Source organism: Acomys minous (genome assembly GCF_964271855.1).
Source record: "Acomys minous genome assembly, chromosome: 10".
Lineage (NCBI taxonomy): Eukaryota > Metazoa > Chordata > Mammalia > Rodentia > Muridae > Acomys > Acomys minous.
The window spans coordinates 108,653,865-108,672,462 of NC_140491.1; the positions used below are offsets into that span (position 1 = coordinate 108,653,865).

Here is an 18,598-nt window from a genome sequence, read left to right on the forward strand (position 1 = left end):
GAGAGAGGTAGGAGAGAAGGATAAAAGAGGAAATAGAAAATACAGGCAGTGACAGCTAATACTAAAGACCATTTGAAAAACCACATGGAAACCTATTAATGCAGAAGCTTCCTACAATATACACATATATGAAAGGAATCTAAATGAAGTCACCAAATAACAAAGGAGACAATGACCCCCCCATCAAGACATCTTATGACACTAAGTAAAACTTCCAATGTCAGGAAAGAATTACATCTTGTTTAGTTGTAGCCCAAAGGAGACCCATGGAAACCTCTACATAAGCCTATTTACATGGCTGCTGGCTGTTCTCTACAACTTGAGCGTAAGGTCCTATTGCTGCAGACAACACTTGCATGTGACATCAAACACGGAGAAGCCCAGCTTCACCCACTACTAACAAGTATCATGGTACAAACAACCTGTAATGTTGGCACAGAGCTATAACGTCAGTGCTGGGTGGATGGCTGGGAGAGGTAGGAGGACTTCTCAGGAATTCAATGCCAGCCAGGCTACAAAGTGAGACTTGGCCTCAAAAACAAACAAATCTAAGAAAATGGAAAATATTAGAAAAATTATTATAGGAAAAATAGACAACATGCAAGAAGACGTGGGTATTGAGAAAAATTTAAAAATTAAAACAAATGAAAAATGCCCCTAGTAGGCTCATCAGGAAACTAGACAGGACTAAGGAAGAAACCATAAGCTTGAGGACAGGCCAATACAGCAGTCAAAGCTGAAATGTAAAGAAAAACCCCCAGCCAGGAATAGAGCATGCAAGAGCTGTGGGGAAAGTAGCAGAGACCAGGCACAGTGGCTTACACCGGCACCTGGGAGGCTGAGGCGGAACTGGCCAGCCTGGGCTACCTAGTGAGCATGGGTTTGCTCAGACTATGAATGGTAACTTCCTTCCATTAAATAAATAGAGAAACAAGAAAATAGCAGGAGAAATGTTTTAGTTTATGACAGCTGAGACTTTTTTTTACTTAGCTAGATGCACCCCCACTGAGTCCGGAAGCTCAGAAAAGCAGCAGCATGAGTGACAAAATGACGACCTCAGCACATCATATTCAAAAGTCAGGAAACTTAAGAAAAAGTATCTTGCTGGGTGTGTTGATGTACACATTTAACCCCAACACTTGGGAGGCAGAGACAAGTGGATCTTCTGAGCAAGTTCCAAGACATCCAAGGCTATACAGAAAAACCCTGTCTCAGAAAAAAGAAAAAGAAAAAAGAAAATATCTTGAAGGCCAAAACGAAAAACAAAAACAAAAACCTGAAAGGAAAAAAAAGTAGATATTGATGGTCTAAGGAGTATTTCTTAGCCAGGCAGTGGTAGCACACACCTTTAATCCCATCACTTGGGAGGCAGAGGCAGGTGGATCTCAAGTTTGACGCCAGCCTGGTCTACAATGTTCCAGGACAGCCAGGGTTACATAGAAAACCTGTCTCCAAAAACCAAAAGAGTATTTTCTCGAATAATTTGGTACCTAAAATGTTCTTAACAAGCAATAAATGAATTCATTTTCATATTCTGTACTTTTTACTATAGTGCCCCATAAAACGAATCCTGAAGGACACCCGTAACTTGTTTATAATATATAAATCCCAGAGAGAGCACGAAATGAGAATTACGAAGCAACTGTCATTAAGTGATTTCCCCCTAGTACTGAAAAGGCTCTCTCTTTAGTAATAAAACGGTTACGGCACAAAATGTAGACAGACCAAACAAGCTCAGTTTTAATAATTATGGCTTTGCACAGTAAACAACTTAATTTTATATATATAACATAATTTAGTTCGTCAATGGCTGCAAACTCTACACAGCTCTTCTCAGAGCAAACCTTTATGTTCTTTCCTTTGAATCTAGGTGGGTTTGAAATGACTTCAACTAACAGTGCTGTGGCAGCGACACAAGCTTAGTATCTGCCTTGATCACGCAGAACTTGCTTGTTCTTCAAACACTAGTACCCAGGTCGTTCAAGGTTAGCATCTTATCATCATGATCAAGGAAGGCATTCAAACCTCCATGTGGAGGCTCATTCATCAAGAGAGAGAGACAACCCTACTGTACCATGTTAACTTCTTGACCTATTCAATCTGTATCGTTTTGTTACAACAAGGTTTGGAACATTTCAGTATCTTTATTACTCAGTAACATCCTTTTAGAGCTTCTTGAAATTTTTTACAAATCGGGGCTAGAGATACAGTGAGGCAAAAAAGAAAAAAAGGGTTTTGTTTTTTGTTTTTTTTTGGTTTATTTCCGCAAATCTAATATCTAGCTCAAAAGAATAAAATGGTTGGGATTCTCATATTTACTTCTTATATTCAACCTGCTGTGATCATACTCAGGCAGCTTATGGAGAAATTCCTATTTATATGCTTTTAAAGAATGAAAGCAAAAAGGGCAAATAATAAATTAGTATTTATTATGACAATGGTTTTTACTGCAGACTCCAGAAAGGACATTAGAACTCATACAGGTCCTTGAACTACTTTATGGAAATTGATGACACAGTCTATTAAAACAAAACAAAACTCTCAGAAAAAAGATGTGCCAAATTTTTAGACACACGGCAGTGGGTGGGAGAAACCCAGGACGCAACTGCAGCCACGTTGCAAGGGCAGAAGATGACACCCAGAGGCCCACCAGCTACACAGTTTGCCAGCCGCACGGGCCACTGCCATGTGTGAGTATGTGGAGAACAGGTGGGAGAGAAAAAGAAGCAGAACATTGAGAGGAAATAGCCTCATGCAAGTAGCCTGCCCTGCAACCTGAGGCCATGGTGAAGCCCTAGCCTGAGATGCCGCTGAGGCCATGTCTGGGCTCATGGCCGTGCAGCATCAGGGGTCTGTGTCTATGCCTGCGGCTCACATTACCATGAAAGGCCTGGTCTGGGCTGCTGCCCATCACAGGAGACCTGGCTCAACCTCTTGCTGGCTGCAGCACCTGAGAGCGGGCCCTTCACCAGGTCCAGCACCTTGACTAGGCAGCACAGTGGAGCAGGGTCTAGCGGCAGGGTGTGGATGAGCTGGCCTGAAGGCACAAGAGCTGGAGAGCTCCCCCTAGTGGCATGGGTATCATGGTAGTAGGGGAACAGAAATGAGGAGTCCCAGGGAGGATCCAGTATTGACAGACCAGCCGAAGCCAGAGGCCTCACATCAGACCAATGACTCAGCAACTAACACTTGCAAGTAAAGATATGTGGCCAAAAGGGCACACTGTGTCACACACCGACACAATACAGCTTTCAGGGCCAGATGGCTTTTTATCCTTTATTTCTTGTTGTTTGTTTTTGTTATTTTCTTTGGGGGGGTGTGTAAAGGCAAAGGGTGGATATGAAGGGATGGAAGGTGAGTGGGACTGGAGTGCATGATGTAAAACTCACAAAAAGTTAAAAAAAAAAACAAACCAGGAACATTTGCCCCACCAGAGACCATGTGGGATTCCATGACCCAAGCCCCTGCTGGCCATGTATTGATGACTGCAGACTCATGGTTGAGAAAGACACAGAAGGCTTATGTGACAATCCCTATCCCCACCAGCAGAAGAGAACAAAAGAGTAATATCCTAGACCAAAAGCCATGGAAGAGCACTCTTAAAAACTGTGATGGGGCCGGGCGTGGTGGCGCACGCCTTTAATCCCAGCACTTGGGAGGCAGAGGCTCAGTTCTTTTTAAAGGGCTGGCTACCAGTGAGTATATGAGAAACACAATTTGGGCTTTTATTTTTTTATTTTCTTTCTTTTATTTGGGGAGTGTGGCACATGAGGGTGGGTGGGGTGGACCTGGGAAGTGAGTATGATCGGAGTTCATGATGTGAAAGTTGCAAATAATCAATAAAAATATTATGAAAATAAAATTTCCCTCAACATCAACTACTCTAAGAAGTTTTGTTTTTTTGAAACAAGGTCTCATATAAACCAGGCCAGCTACCTTTGAGTGCCTGATGCTGACAGTTTTTTAAAATTTATTTTCTTAATGTATATATTTTTTTTCTTTTGAGACAAAGTATCACTATGTAGACCAGAATGACCTACAACTTCTAAAATCTGCTTGCCTCCCAAGTGCTAAAATTAAAGGTATGTGACTCCATACCTGATGCTTATTTTATTTTAATTTGATTTTCTTTTGAGAATTCAAACACAAGTACCGTATCTACATCAGCCCTCCCCTCACTAGCCCCCACTCCACCTGTCCCCCCTTCAAATGTATTTATTTGTAATGTGGCCAATCACTTGTGTGATCCTCACTTGATAAACCAATTAGAATGCTTGGAGCAACCCCATCTTAGAGACACAGCTCTTGATTTTACCTGCTAATAATTTGTTTGGGATTTGTTTTACATTTATGTGCATTAGAAATAACCTTTCTATGCATTATTGTGTGAAAGCTTTAAGGTTAAGTTGACACATGTTAATTCTTTTTTACTTTCCAAAAGAATCTGTATGAAAGCTGGTAGCTGGTATAAGGGCTGGAGAGTTGGTTCAGTGGTTAAGAGTGCTTGGTGCTCTCCCAGAGGACCCAGGTTTGATTCCCAACACCCACAAGCTCTCAGCATCTATAATTCCAGATCACGGGAGTCTGATGCCCTCTTCTGACTTCTGCAGGCACACCAGGCAGACATATACATACATTCAGACAAAACATTCATACACATAATAAACAAATCTTTAGAAAAAAGACGTATTAATTCTTCCTTAAATATTTGAAAGAACTCACCAGTAAAACTATCTGAGCCTGGGATTTTTTCTGTGGGGAGATTTTAAGTCATAAACCCAGTATCTTTACATAGATACAAACTTAAGCACTTATATTAGTTTTATTTTTCCAGAAAAATTTCCCATCTATGCTTTCAAATAAATTGGCCTAACTATTAATAACATTCTCTCACTTTTTTCCATGTCCATTATATCCATGGTGATCTCCTCTTTAAATTAATAATATCGCTAGTTTTTTTCTTTTTCTTTAATAAGTTCTTCTAAGAAGTTAACTCACTTCTTTACTTTTAGTTTTTTGGCTTTCCCATTTACTCCATTATATCCCTGTTGTCTAATTACCCAATTCCACTGTTATGCTAAATTAAATACCTGAAAGTAAATCTAATGAAAATCATGAACCACACATTTGAAAACAAACACCTCAAATGCCACAAAAAATACTTCCACAGGTAATCAAAGAAGCTCTAGATAAATTGAAGCTATGCCACGTTCAAACACTTTAAGAACCAATGAGATGGTAGCTCTGTTCCAAGTAATATCTCTCAGATCAAGGTCAGTCACAACCAAAATCTCATCAGGTTTTGGGTAGTGGGAGGGAGAGAGAGCTCTGATTATAAGATTTATGAAGGGCAAAGACGTAAATAAAAACAAGCTAATCCTGAAGGACAGTAATCAAGCTATAGAATTTGTAAAACTCAGATATTATATCAATCATATATAAAAGCAATAATTAATAATTATAAGAGCAATAATTAAGACAGAGTGGTTATCAGTCAAATGGTAAACATACAAAGCAATGGGAAAGAATGAAGCCCAAAAGCAGATGTGCACATAAGATCATCTTACTTGAGCACAGGCTTCACTCTTGACTATACATTTCAGAGGTGGATGAAACCATCTTTTCCAAATTTGGTTCTACAAATTTTCTATCAAGAGTACTGACTTACCGAGTAGTTGTAGAATAGTAGTTACAGAATATACGCTTTACAGTCCTGGCTAATTAACTTCCTAGATAAAGGCTTCTTAAATCATACCTTACAGGGATGTCAGTAGTTACAGAAAATAAGTTATCTATATCCAAATAAATTTAGGAAATGTATGTGAGCTTCATTTTTCTAAGTATTCTGGAGTCTTTAATGCTATGTTAAGTCAAGAAAAAGCCCACAACCTTACCTTTTGCTATCTCACATCACACAAATCAACTTAGAGGGGTGAGAGTTAGAAGAACACGGTAAGAATCTTCGTGATTTTTTTATTTTAATGTAGGAAAAAGTAAAAAAAAAGACGTATTCTTACTTATTTGTGTTTGCCTCTGTGTGTGTGTGTATGTGTGTGTGTGTGTGTGTGTGTGTATGTGATGTTTGAAGAGATCAGATGAAAGTTACACACATTGAGGACAGCAGGTTACCGAGAAGAGACTTGATACCCTATGAGCATATACAGAGGGAGGTAATCCCCCTCAGGAAGAGTCATAGGGGAGGGGAATAAGGGGGAAATGGGAGGATACAAGGGATGGGATAACCATTGAGATGTAACAAGAATAAAGTAATAATAAAAAATTAAAAAGAAAAACAAACAAAAAAAAAAGAAAGTTACACACATGAGAGGCCACTTGGGTGCTGGAAACAAACCTGGATCCTCTGGAAGAGCAGCAAATACTCTTAACTACTGAGTCATCTACCACAAGTTGACAAAACAAAACTTCACTGTAGTGGAAATTTGGGTTTCTTTAAAAACAAGTTATGTCATGTAAACAGGTTTTTGTATTAATCCCAAGTATAGGATATAGAGCTGCCTTATTTTATCCAGGGCTGATAACAACGGCTAGGAGAGTGGCATGGTCTTCGCCAGCTAGAGATAATTTAACTCTCAGGACTCTGAGAGGGTATAAACACCAGAGCCAAAAGAGGCTCCACAGAGGATGCCCTGAGCAGCTTCTCGGAGAAGGAAGAAGGCCTCTGTTGGGTTTGCTGTTGGCTGGACTGCCGGATATCCTGATGACATAGATTGGTATTTTCCCAAAGAACCTGATGAACCTAACCAGCCGGAACTAAGAGACCTATGTCCCCTGTCCCTTCTAACCTTCTCTCTCCTACCTAGGGTTGGGGGGACTGGAAGGGGAGGTAGAGGCAATCATAAACAACTGAGAGTTAGAAAGTACTGTCTACACTTCGCATTGGTACTTTGTTCTATATAATTTATACTGCAGTATGAAACAAAACCAAAATAGTTCATCTAAGAAATAAGACAAAATTAGCATGTGTGTTTCAGAAAAAAACAAAACACAAAACCGTTTTTAGAGCTGAAGCTAGTAAAACTTCTTTATCCCAGGAAAAGACTACACAGAAAGTATAAAGCACATCTAACAGTACCATCAGCCAATAATCAGCCCACGCCAATGCCTGGGGACAACTATCAAGACACTACCTAGTCCTTTCCACAAGTAAATCACAGGGAAAGAAACATAGCAGAGGGAAGAAGGACTTAAAAAAATAACCTATAGTTTTATTAACACAAAAAGTGACAGTATGGTATGAAGTTTACATTTAAACAAAAAATTTCACATACACCTAACACACGCTTAAGAACTCTTCTTTCTACATAAAGATTTCTAATGTAAAGAAGTTTCTCTATGCTGGGCAGTGGTGGCCACCCCTTTAATCCAAGCACTCTGCAGGCAGAGGCAGATGCAGCTCCATGAGTACACAGTGAATCCAGGACAGCCAGAGTTACAAAGAAACCCTTTCTTGGAAAATAAATTAATTAATTAAAAACAAAAACAGTCTTTCTGTTGGCTCTGTTTCTTAACAATTAAACTTTATAATACGACCCAACTATCTTACACAAGAGGGAAAAAACGTTAAAGGAAAACAAGAGTGAACCTCCCAGTATCCATTCCACGGGACGGGTCCCTAGGTGTCTCTGGCCTGCGTGCTGGTCTGGCCTGTTCACTGATCACCCCCGCCCCCCAATCCACGCTCAACTTGGTCTGAACCTGCTGCCTCCTTCTCATCCTCTCCGCCTCTGCCTCTCACGTGCAAGGGCCAGTCTCCTCCTCCCATCAAGGGTCGATAAGAAACACAATAATCCGGGTGGAATCCCTGAATTCCAGGCCCAGGATGGCTCCACCCAGTCTATCTCAAGGTTAATCTCAGGGAGTATCCCCCGTGTGTCCAAGGGCAAAGCCCGCCAAGATTGCTTTCACCTGTGACAAAGCTTACACTCCTTCCCACATCTATGTAAAATCTTTCTATATGAAGACATTTTCTATGTAAAGACTTTCTAGATGTAGGTCTGGACAATACTAAAATTTGATAGATCTCATGATTCAAAACAGTATTTTGAACATCACTTAATCTGAAGATTTTGCATTCTCAAGTGAACCTCTACCCCAATACGAAAGTTAATCTCCTGAGATCAGGGCCTGTGAAGTCATTTAAAACGTACGCAAGTGCACACACACCCACATACCTACCACCACCACATCACCAATAAAGCAAAAATAACAACAACAATAAAACAAAAATAAAAATAGAGGCTCCAAAAGTTTTCATCCTAAGAGCATGGCCCCCCTCTTCCATAGGTCCTCCTGAAATACTTGAGCCAATGGCTTGGGTGGACAAAATAATATTTATAACTTTGTAATTGGGAAACGGTTGGGTTTTTTTCCCCCCAGCTTCAGGAATCAGCACCTCTAAGGCGGACTACTGCATGTATACACTGAGGAAGGGACTTTTAAGCTTAACGAAGATCTAACCAACAATTTTGATCTTGTTTCAAATACAACTATAAAAAGACATTTCTGGATCAAAATTATTTTCCTATTTCAGAATTTCTACTTAGAGATCCAAATTAATTCTTTTAACAACTGTTACAGCAGGGCACTGGTGCGACCTCATGGTCCTAGCATCAGGAAAGCTGAACCAGAGGAGCTGAGTATATGGCATTTTGTAACAGTTACAATTTGAGCACTTTCCTCACATCTTATATAATCAACAACTGATTTTAGAAGACATTAAAACCAAAAACATGACTGGGCATGGTGACACACTCCTGTAATCCAAGCACTTTGGGAGGCAGAGGCAGGAGATCTCTGTGAGTTCCAGGTCAGCCTGGTTAACAAAGCAAGTCTAAGACAGCCAAGGCTACACAGAGAAACCCAGTCTCAAAACAAAACAAAAGCAAACAAACAAAGAAAAACTATAAATATGTATTTGGATGGCTTTTTCATTGGTTTGCTTTGTTTTTTGAGACAGGGTATTGTTATGTAAGCATAAGCCTTGATCTTGTAGTGGTCCAATCTCTGTAATGGGATTACAGACCTGTGCCACTACGCCAGTTATTTTAATGCTCTTCACTTGATAATTTAGAAATGAGTACCAACAAAAAAAAAACAAACTAATAAGAGGCTTCAAGTTTAGGGGAAAAGCACGAAAATATGTATCTAGTAAATACAACTTATAAAAAATAAGTTTTATAATATACTATGAAACATAGTTCAAAATATTAACTATTTTATCGTGCACTTACCTGGCAGAATTCACATGTAACTTGAATTTCATTAAGTTAAACTGCTTATCATTTCCTCTGATTCATGGCAAAGACACTGAAAAATAAAATGGTTTCACAATGTTACAAATAGCACTGAAACATTTCTTGAAATTCATTGCCTTTTCCAAATGAAAAACAATTACTCTCAACACCATTTCATCAAAAATCAAGAATCTTTATAATATAGTATTTCTGAGATACAAAAACTCATATAAATGCATTAATTAGAGGTATAAATCCATCCAACTCCATCAAAGTGGTAAGCAAGGTAAAGCATTAAGTTAGCCCTTAGGACATGGTAGGCCAGCAACCATTAAGATAGGACCCCCTCCCCCCATTTTATTTTAAACCTTTGAAGTTTGACAAAGAAAAACCAGACTTGGTCGTATATGCCTAAAATCCCTATTTAAGGGAGGGTTGAGGCAAGAGGATCATAGTCAGGGATCCCAGTTACACAGGGATACCCTGTCACAAAACAAAATAATCTCAATCTCTCTCCCTCCCCATCTCAACCCCCGTACTTTAAAATTTCTACTTAGAAACTTTTAACAATAACATCAACACCACCAACAACAAATAACACCTGTGATTAGGATCTCAGCAGAATTCACCAAAATTTGTTCTTGAATATAAATTATATAAAATTTTCTTTATATAGGTAACTTTACCATTTACTTATTTAATGTTACTTAAGTATAAACAAGTAGTGTTGGAGGTTGGTTTGGTGCTATGTATTTTGATGCTAATTACTGGCTCACAAGATCTAGTTGCTGCCCTATTAGCTGAATAAAAGGCCTAAATAGGGAAGGAAGAAGGAAGGGGCGGAGCAAAGGTTTGAGGGCTTTGAGAGAATCTTGGAAGACAGATGGGACAGAATCGCCATGGGATAGGAAAGAGCCATGTGGGCCCAGAGGAGGAGTGCTCAAGTTCCACAACAAAGAAATGGCCCACACGAATTACCTTAGCAAATAGTTTGGGATTATGGATGGGAGGTAAATCAAATAGAAATGATTAGAAGCTGCCGGCATGGGATGGAGTCTGGGATGTAAATGAAGACAGGTTAGGAGGGAAAGTCTGCCTTGCCCAGGTGAAAATAGGCTATTCTAAAATACATCAGGTTGTCTGTGTCTCTATTGATTGTAAAAGTGGGTTAGATAATACCACCGCAATAACTATAGCCTAATAATAAACATTATTAGGCCATACCATTAAACTAACAGCAACAAACAACTCTTGAGGCAGGTGTGTGGTGGCGCACGCCTTTAATCCCAGCACTTGGGAGGCAGAGGTAGGCTTATCCCTAGGAGTCTGAGGCCAGCCTGGTCTACAAAGCAAGTTCCAGGACAGCCAGGGCTACACAGAGTAACCCTGTTTGGGAGGAGTGGAGGGAGGAAAAGAGTAAGTTTTTGAAAATGTTTAAAAATCTGCCAATTCTTTATTATTTTGGTGTGCTTGTGTAAATGGGAGGCCTGGTTAAATAAGTCTAGCGAGTCCACGACAGGCATCAGTTTCTCGTTAGCTGAGAGCAGGTGCGAGCCTCCATTCCTCTGAAAAGAGCTCAGCTGTTACAGAAAACAGCAGCCAAGCAGGGACGGCCTAGCCACCTGGTTGGAGGAAGAAAGATTTCTTAAGGTTAGTTTACTGCTGGAAAGACAAGGTCTGGAAATACCTTGTCTTATGTCTAACTCATGACCGTGACTAAGGTTGTCCGCACCTTTTCAGTCTGCCTGCGCCTTTTCAGTTTGAATGGTCCAATCCTGTTAAAGGTCGCCAACTCCTCCCTTGGAATTCCTCTAAATGGCTTTAAAAAGAGCCTTTGAGCTCACCTCGGGGTCACCATTCTATCTAAATGGTGATCCTTGCATGCTGGACTTCTGCAGAAATAAAGGCTCCTTGCTTTTGCATACGGCTTTGGACTCCCGGTGGTCTTTGGGGATCTAGCTATCTGGGCCTAACATAAATAGTATGTGTACTGTTTGGTGTATACTTGTTTACATGTATGTAACATGTGCATGCAGATACACATGAATGTCAACACAGGGACACTTTGTACATCTTTATTTTTTGAAATAGGTCCTGTCACTGAACTTGGAACTGTGCCCTGAACACATTCACTGCACTAGGCTGGCTGGCCTCCCCCATCTCTGTGCCGAGCCCACCCCCAGTGGCTAAGGTTGGAGAAGTGTGCTCCTGCTTTACTGACTGAGCCATCTTCCCCCATCCCAACTCTTCCACATATCTTATCCCTTATCTTGTGTTAAAGAGAGTAAACTGTATTCTCATCCCAAGTAAATTAGTGATGTAAAGGGAAATTCACATTTTTCATAATTTTGTTTATGTGTGTTCAATGTCTTTCTCAGAAAAAGTAGGTAATTCTCGTGCAGAAATGTACAACTGGCTAAAGTGGTGAGTCCTGGAACAAAAGCTATCCTGCTAAGAGGTGGGAAGAAGAAAGTGTCTTCCTTTACCTTGGGTAAAATTGATACATTCCACTTCTCTACTCACATCCAACTGTACAATGCTGCCTAAGAAGAGAGTAAGAACACTAAGAAAATCCAAAGAACTTCTCATCATGCATTTGTCATTCAAACAGAAGTCACTGGGTTTGTTGTTGTTTTTCCTTTAAAACAAAAGCAAGGGCTGGAGAGATGGCTCAGAGGTTAAGAGCACTGACTGTTGTTCTTCCATAGGCCTCTGAGTTCAATTCCCAGCAACCACATGGTGGCTCACAACCATCTATAATGTGATCTGGTGCCCTCTTCTGGCCTGCAGGGGTATATGCAGGCAGAGCACTGTATACATAATAAATAAATCTTTAAAAAAACAAAAACAAAAAACAAAAGCAAGATGTCATAGAGATGGCAGGCTTCTGATCCCTCATTTTTGTTAAGGAGGCTCTAATTCTCCAGACCAGCACTAACTTAAGAGTACTTTATATAAACTCATAGCAACTCAGAATGTATAGCAATACAATTTCAAATGAAAAGATTTTATAAGCACTGGGTAATAACTCCACATTAGGCACTCATTAACATGTGGAATTGGCATAGAGCTGGCTACTGTGGTTTATGCAGGAAGAATGTCTTGAGTTTGAAGTCAGCTTGTGCTACACAGGAGTACTCATTCATTCATGAGCATAAAATAAGATGAGGTATACAGCTAAATACCCTCAAATGGAAGCTAAAATTAAGTACCTTACTAGACTGTGGAAACCTAAATAGCATAAACCTCTTTGAGAATAAAAATTGTGAAATCAGGTATCATGCCTATGTCAATATTATATCATTCAAAAAGAGCAAAACAAACACGTTCATGTCTAAATTGGTTTTCTGAAGATCATATGTTCCTTCCGAAAATACACACTAAATTGTACCTGTTGGATTTAGTAAGAAAACTTAAATTTACTCCTATAAGAGCAAATGGGTGTGGGGTTCAGGAATCACCTAGAATGTCAACATGCAAAGACAACTGCTATCAAGAGTCTACAGCAGCACATAGTTCAATCTTGTCAATAGATGAGATATAAGCTTTACAATCAAATATAGTTTTATAGCTTTAAAGTGCAGTCATCTAAATTTTGCCATAGTATTTAATAGTAATGGCACTAAATATTAAATGGCACTTTACTTTTCAGACAGTACCTCTCTATCTACCTCTGGTTGGTCTGAAACTTGCTCTGTAGACCATGTTGGCCTTGAACTTTGAACAATTCTCTCACTTCTGCCTTTTATATCATAGAATTACAGGCAGGAGCCACAATGCCTACCTTAGTTATCATTTTCAACAGCTATATTGTATCAGATTATATAGGTCTGACATATTTAAGACCTGAGTCCAAAATTCTCTCTTGAATATATGATCATGTTGTGTGTGTATTTGTATATATGGGCTGTGAGTTGCTAAGGGCTAAACCCAGGGACATGGACGTGCTAGGCAAGTGCTCCTCAAGTGAGTTACACTCGAAGCCATAGGCTTTTACTTATTACACTGATTTCTAACCACGTGCCCCCAATTTAGTAGTCTTTTAAAATTTATTTGTAAACAACTTATCTGATGGTGTTTCATTCCTAGAGTACCTTGACAATTGTGGAGAGTGCCTGGGAAGACTACCAAAGGAAGTGTTGCTTGAGTTGAGTCTTCTCAAAGGAAAAGACAAGCTAGTTGGTTATATTTCACACAGAGGAGGTTGTTGGAGTGATGTTTTTGTGAACTGTTTATTCAAATGCTGATTTCTGTGCCAGTGCAGATGTGATCACAGGGTGGCCTTTGGTATTATCATTATTATGAAACCTCTCCTGTTCTAGTATTTTGTAATCAATGTTTTCCACCACATTCTGATTGGCCAAATAAAGAGCTGAACAGGCAACTGGGCGTGGTGGCACACATCTTTAATTCCAGCACCCGGGAGACAGAGGCAGGCAGATTGCTGTGAGTTCAAGGCCAGACTGGTCTATAAAATGAGTCCAGGACAGCCAAGACTACACAGAGAAACCCTGTCTTCAAAAACAAAAACAAAACAAAAAAAGCTAAACAGCCAGTGGCCTGTAGTCCCAGCACTCAGGGAGGCAGAAGCAGAGGGATGAATCTCTGTGAGCTCGAGGTCACGCCCTCCCAAAAAGAACCAAACAACCTATAGTTGAGCAGGAGAGGAAAAAGCGGGACTTCTGGGCCTGGAGACAAGAGGGTGACTCTCAGGACCATGAGTCTCTAGGACAAGACTGAGATGGCAGGGGCAGGGAGTAGGCCAAACCAGTATTGCTGGGTCAGAATAGTGTCTGAGGCTTTGATACATATAAAGGTCTCAGAGCAAGAGCTGACACAGAAAAACCATAGGGATACACTTTACATTTGGCACCCAATATGGGGCACAGAATCCAACCAGACAGAAAACCAAGCTTAGCACAAAAGATTCAGGTATTAGACAAAGTCCCATGTGGAAGGTGGCTCCTCTACAGCCCCTGCTAAGCAGAAAAACCATCTGTGGGGTAGGAAGCAGGAAACCGTGAGACCTAGCGTGGAGGGCTGCTCCTCCTCTACCAGGGCTAAAGTACACTTTCCCAGACTGTAGTGGAGCCAGTAGCTAGAAGGTGCATCTACAGCTTCAACACAGCCACTGGCACAGTAGGTACAGTGACAGCTGGTGTCCATGAATGTTCTAACGGGAGGGTAAACAGCAGACCAGCCCAAGGTGGCACAAGGGCCTGGGACAGGCAGTGGACCACACACCAGCCTACAGATAGGTCCCAAAGGCAGAAATCATGGCTTCTCCGATCAGATGCTGTGGGAGCTGAGCAGGAGAACAGCTTCTTCCGTGTGAGCGCAAGGGTTGAGAGGGGGCCAGCAACCATGGACAGGCATCAGGACTAAGCAGCTTAGCTCAACAGAAGGCAAACCAGTCCGAGGAATGCCTACAGTTGTGGGCCTAGCACCTTCCCGGAGCTAGAGCCTACTGATAACTGCAGAGCCTGCCTAGCGCGCTTTCCCGCAGTATAATCGAGAGGCTGAAGTCCCAAACACCTAGAGCCTGTAACGTATGCCTATGGACAACGCCAGAGAAAGAGTTTGGAGAAAATCAACTACAGAAAAAGATATTAAGTTAAAAAGTGGTAAAAGACAGAGAAATAAATTCATACAGAAAGTAAAGTCTCCAAAGAAAGAAGAAAAAATAATCTCTAAAGGAAGGCGAGGGAAAGGAAAAAAGTTTTCAAAGGTGCATGGATGCTAAAGAAAGAAAAACTAAACATAGTCATAGAAATGCTGAGTTTAAATATAAAAATTAAGGTCTCTGAAGGAAGGAGATCAAAAAAAGGAGTAAAGATACTCTGTAAATGTGCATAATAGCCAGGTATGATGGTGCGCGCACGCCTTTAGTCCCAGCACTCCGGAGGCAGAGGCAGGCAGATCGCTGTGTGTTCCAGGCCAGCCTGGTCTACAAAGTGAGTCCAGGACAGCCAAGGCTGCACAGAGAGACCCTGTCTCGAAAAACAAAACAAAATAAACAAAGTGCATAATAAAATCTCTGATTAAAACATGTTTTCGAGACAGGGTTTCTCTGGGTGGCCTGGGATTGTCGTGGACTCACTTTGTAGACCAGGCTGGCCTCGAACTCACAGCAACCTGCTTGCCTCTGACTCCCTGAGTGCTGGGATTAAAGGTATGGGCACTAATCTAGCATCTCCATGGGCAGTCATTCTGCAATCTCCTTAAGTCTTTGTGGATTTCTCTCACGGGTCCCTTGGTTGGCACTTCTTGCCTCTGGACAGGAACGGCCCTGACTGGGTCTCTGCAGGTTGGTCCAGCGGCTTCTTGTCTTGGGGGAGACACACACACCAATGGACCTAGACATCAAACACCAACTGTTCTCACAGGGTGGTTGAGCACTTTCAGGTAGGCTTTTGGTCTGAGCACAGAGCTAGGTTCCCACAGGCAGATAGGGGAGACCCAGGTAGACAGTGAGTGCTTCCCCAGCAGCTTGTTGCTTAGGCACAGAGTGAGGTTCTCAGCTTCTCCAGGGGAGGTGGGGAATGAGTGTTCCAGCCAGCTACTTTTAGAATGCGACCACAGGTCTCAACTGGGATTGGGGGCGTGGGTGCCCCACAAGTGTCACAGCTTCGTTGAGAACTCCAAGCATTGGCAAGCAGTTAGAAGTCCTGGGAGCCTGGTGTGTCTCAGGAGTCCTTACGGGAATGACAAATCTCACAGTCCTATGAGGTGAGGAATCTAAGGCAACCTTACTCTGTGAGTTAAGGAGTTATAAACCCCGGGGCATGAGGATGATGTGGGGAGTGAGGATGACTTGCTGAAGGAACCAGGATACCTCATCTGCATACAGGGGTGCCTTTATCACAGAAGACAGTACTTAACTGTCTTAGATGTGAGGGGATGGCACCAGGCATGTAATTAAAGACAGTTTGTCAGAGCCTAAGATCTCAGCATGGGGTGGGGTACTTGCTGGAACTCCCTGTGCCTGTTATCAAGAAAAGTTGGGCCTGTATTTTCTATGTGACACCTCTTACAAAATTCTGGAGTGATGGGATTAGGTGGGGTGAGGGCCCCACTGAGAAGGGAGTCAGTCTTCATAGTCCAAGCGCAAAATCAGCTATCTGGAGAAGAGCAGGCTTCGACTTTAACTAGTTCCTTAGAGCAAGGTCATACAATAGCTTATGTGTGTCATTTTGTAGAGCTAATTTTATAGAAAAAATTAAAGTATGTGTACCATACTATAGATTCATATTCAGAATTCCAATGGGCTTTTGCCCTGAATTCTGAACAGGATAATTCTAAGACTGCATTTATTAGAGGTGAGGGTTATCTTGGAAATGCCTTTGCAGATTTAAGCTGATGTTGCTCAAGCATATGTATCCAATCAATGCAACAATTTTCTTAGACATTATGGCATAAAAAAGGTATAGATATACCTTACAAATGTACAGGACAAGCAGTTATAGAGAGATCTAACAGGACTATAAAACTCAAAAAGCAAAAACAAGTAATAATGACCCCCAGAGATAGATTATATAATCATTTATTAACTTTAAATTTTAAATGCTAATAAGCAAAAACCAACAACTGCTGAGAGACATTGATTGTTGGGGGTGGGGTGGGGGGGACTGCTGGATTGAATCAGCCTGTTTATTTTAAGAATGTCAACTCAAAATGGAAGGTAGAAAATGTGTTGCATTGGGGGAGAGGTTTTGCTTTTATTTTAACAGGAAGAAAAGCTATCGATTCGTTCAAAATTAATAAAGAGTAGATTTGACCAAGGAAGACCTCATAAATATCTTGGCCACCGACTTGAAGAAACGAAGAACAACAAAACAGGTAGCATATATACTGATCCTTCTGCCTGGGAACAGCTCTGAGACTGCTGACAACTGAAAATATCTCTGTGTAGCCAATACATCATTTTGGCCTCAGAGTCCTCAGGACTTATCATGCCATCCTTTCATATGGTATGAATGGAGGGTTTTTTTATTTTTAAGATTTATTTATTTTTTTATTATGCATACAGTGCTCTGCCTGCATGTACACCCACACAGCCAAAGGAGGTCATCAGATCCCATTATAGATGGTTGTGGTGCCCTCTTCTGGCCTGCAGGTGTTACACGAGGCAGAACACTGTATACATAATAAATAAACCTTTAAAAAAAATTGTGAGTGTAGCTTTAAAGAAAAAGTTTATTCAAACTTGCTGTAAAAAATTTGATATACACAAACACACACACATTGTTGTTTTTTAGAAACAGAATCTCATTTATGCAGCCCTGAACTCCAGATCTTTCTCTTTGAGACAGGGTCTCATGTAGCTTTCCTGGAATGCCTGATCCTCCTGTCTCCCAAAACTGGGATTACAGGAACGTACCACAATACCTTGCTTAAATTAAAAAGAAAAAAAAGTATTTTTATTATTTAATTAATTAATATTTATTTTACGTGCATTGGTGTTTCCCCTGCAAGTATGCTTATGTGAGGTTGTCAGATCTTGGAGTTACACAGTTCTGAGCTGCCACGTGGGTACTGGAAATTGAACGCAGGTTCTCTGGAAGAGCAGTCAGTGCTCTTAACTGTGAGTCATCTCATCAGTCCCCTACTTTTCAGAATTATTATTATTTTTAATTAAGTATATGTATCTGTGTGTGCACAGGAGAGGTGTCCTCAGGGCTCAGCGGCAGTTGTGAGTCAGCTGCTTGATGTAGATGCTAGGGATAGAACGCCAATTCTTTGGAAGAACAGCAAGCGCTCTAAACCACTAAGCCATCTTTTTGACCCTAAAGTAAGTCATTTTAACTTGCAAATCCACTACTTTAGCACTGTTTTCAGATCCCTACAGCCAGATTCCTGCCGTCCACACTCGTATATGCTAGCTCTTAATCTGTCCCTAGTTATGTAGGTTTTTTGGTTTTGTTTTTCTCAAGGCAGGGTTTCTCTGTGTAGCCTTGGCTGTCCTGGAGTCACCTTGTGGACCAGGCTGGCCTTGAACTCACATCAATCTGCCTGCCTCTGCCTCCTGAGTGCTGGGATTAAAGGTGTGTAGGTTTTTTTTTAATTAAATACTTACTGTTCTGTCGGGTTTTAATTAGCTCCTTTGCTCTTCTGAGAACACCCTCAGGGCCCTCACACTCACCCCTTCCTCAGGAGATGCTCCTGACACTTCCGACCTCACTCCTCTACCTGCCCTCCATCCTGAAACTCAAATCCTACTCGAATCACATAGCTAATGAGCACTCTTTCGCACAGGCAACAAGTGTTAACTGTGCTACACTCCACAGCAGAATGATTTAAACACAGTCCCTTGTCCTCTAGGAATAAATTTATGTAGAATACTT

At 41.1% G+C, this 18,598-nt stretch overlaps 1 protein-coding gene across 4 annotated transcripts in view; it reads right to left on the reverse strand.

The window, feature by feature from the left end:
• Positions 1–18,598, reverse strand: part of ATF2 (activating transcription factor 2) — a 79,265-nt gene that overhangs the window by 42,990 nt on the left and 17,677 nt on the right. For all 4 annotated transcript variants that reach the window (XM_084797982.1, XM_084797983.1, XM_084797980.1 and 1 more), the window contains exon 3: positions 9,252–9,327. The gene's annotated coding sequence lies outside the window, so the exon portion shown is untranslated. The remainder of the gene's footprint in view (positions 1–9,251; positions 9,328–18,598) is intronic.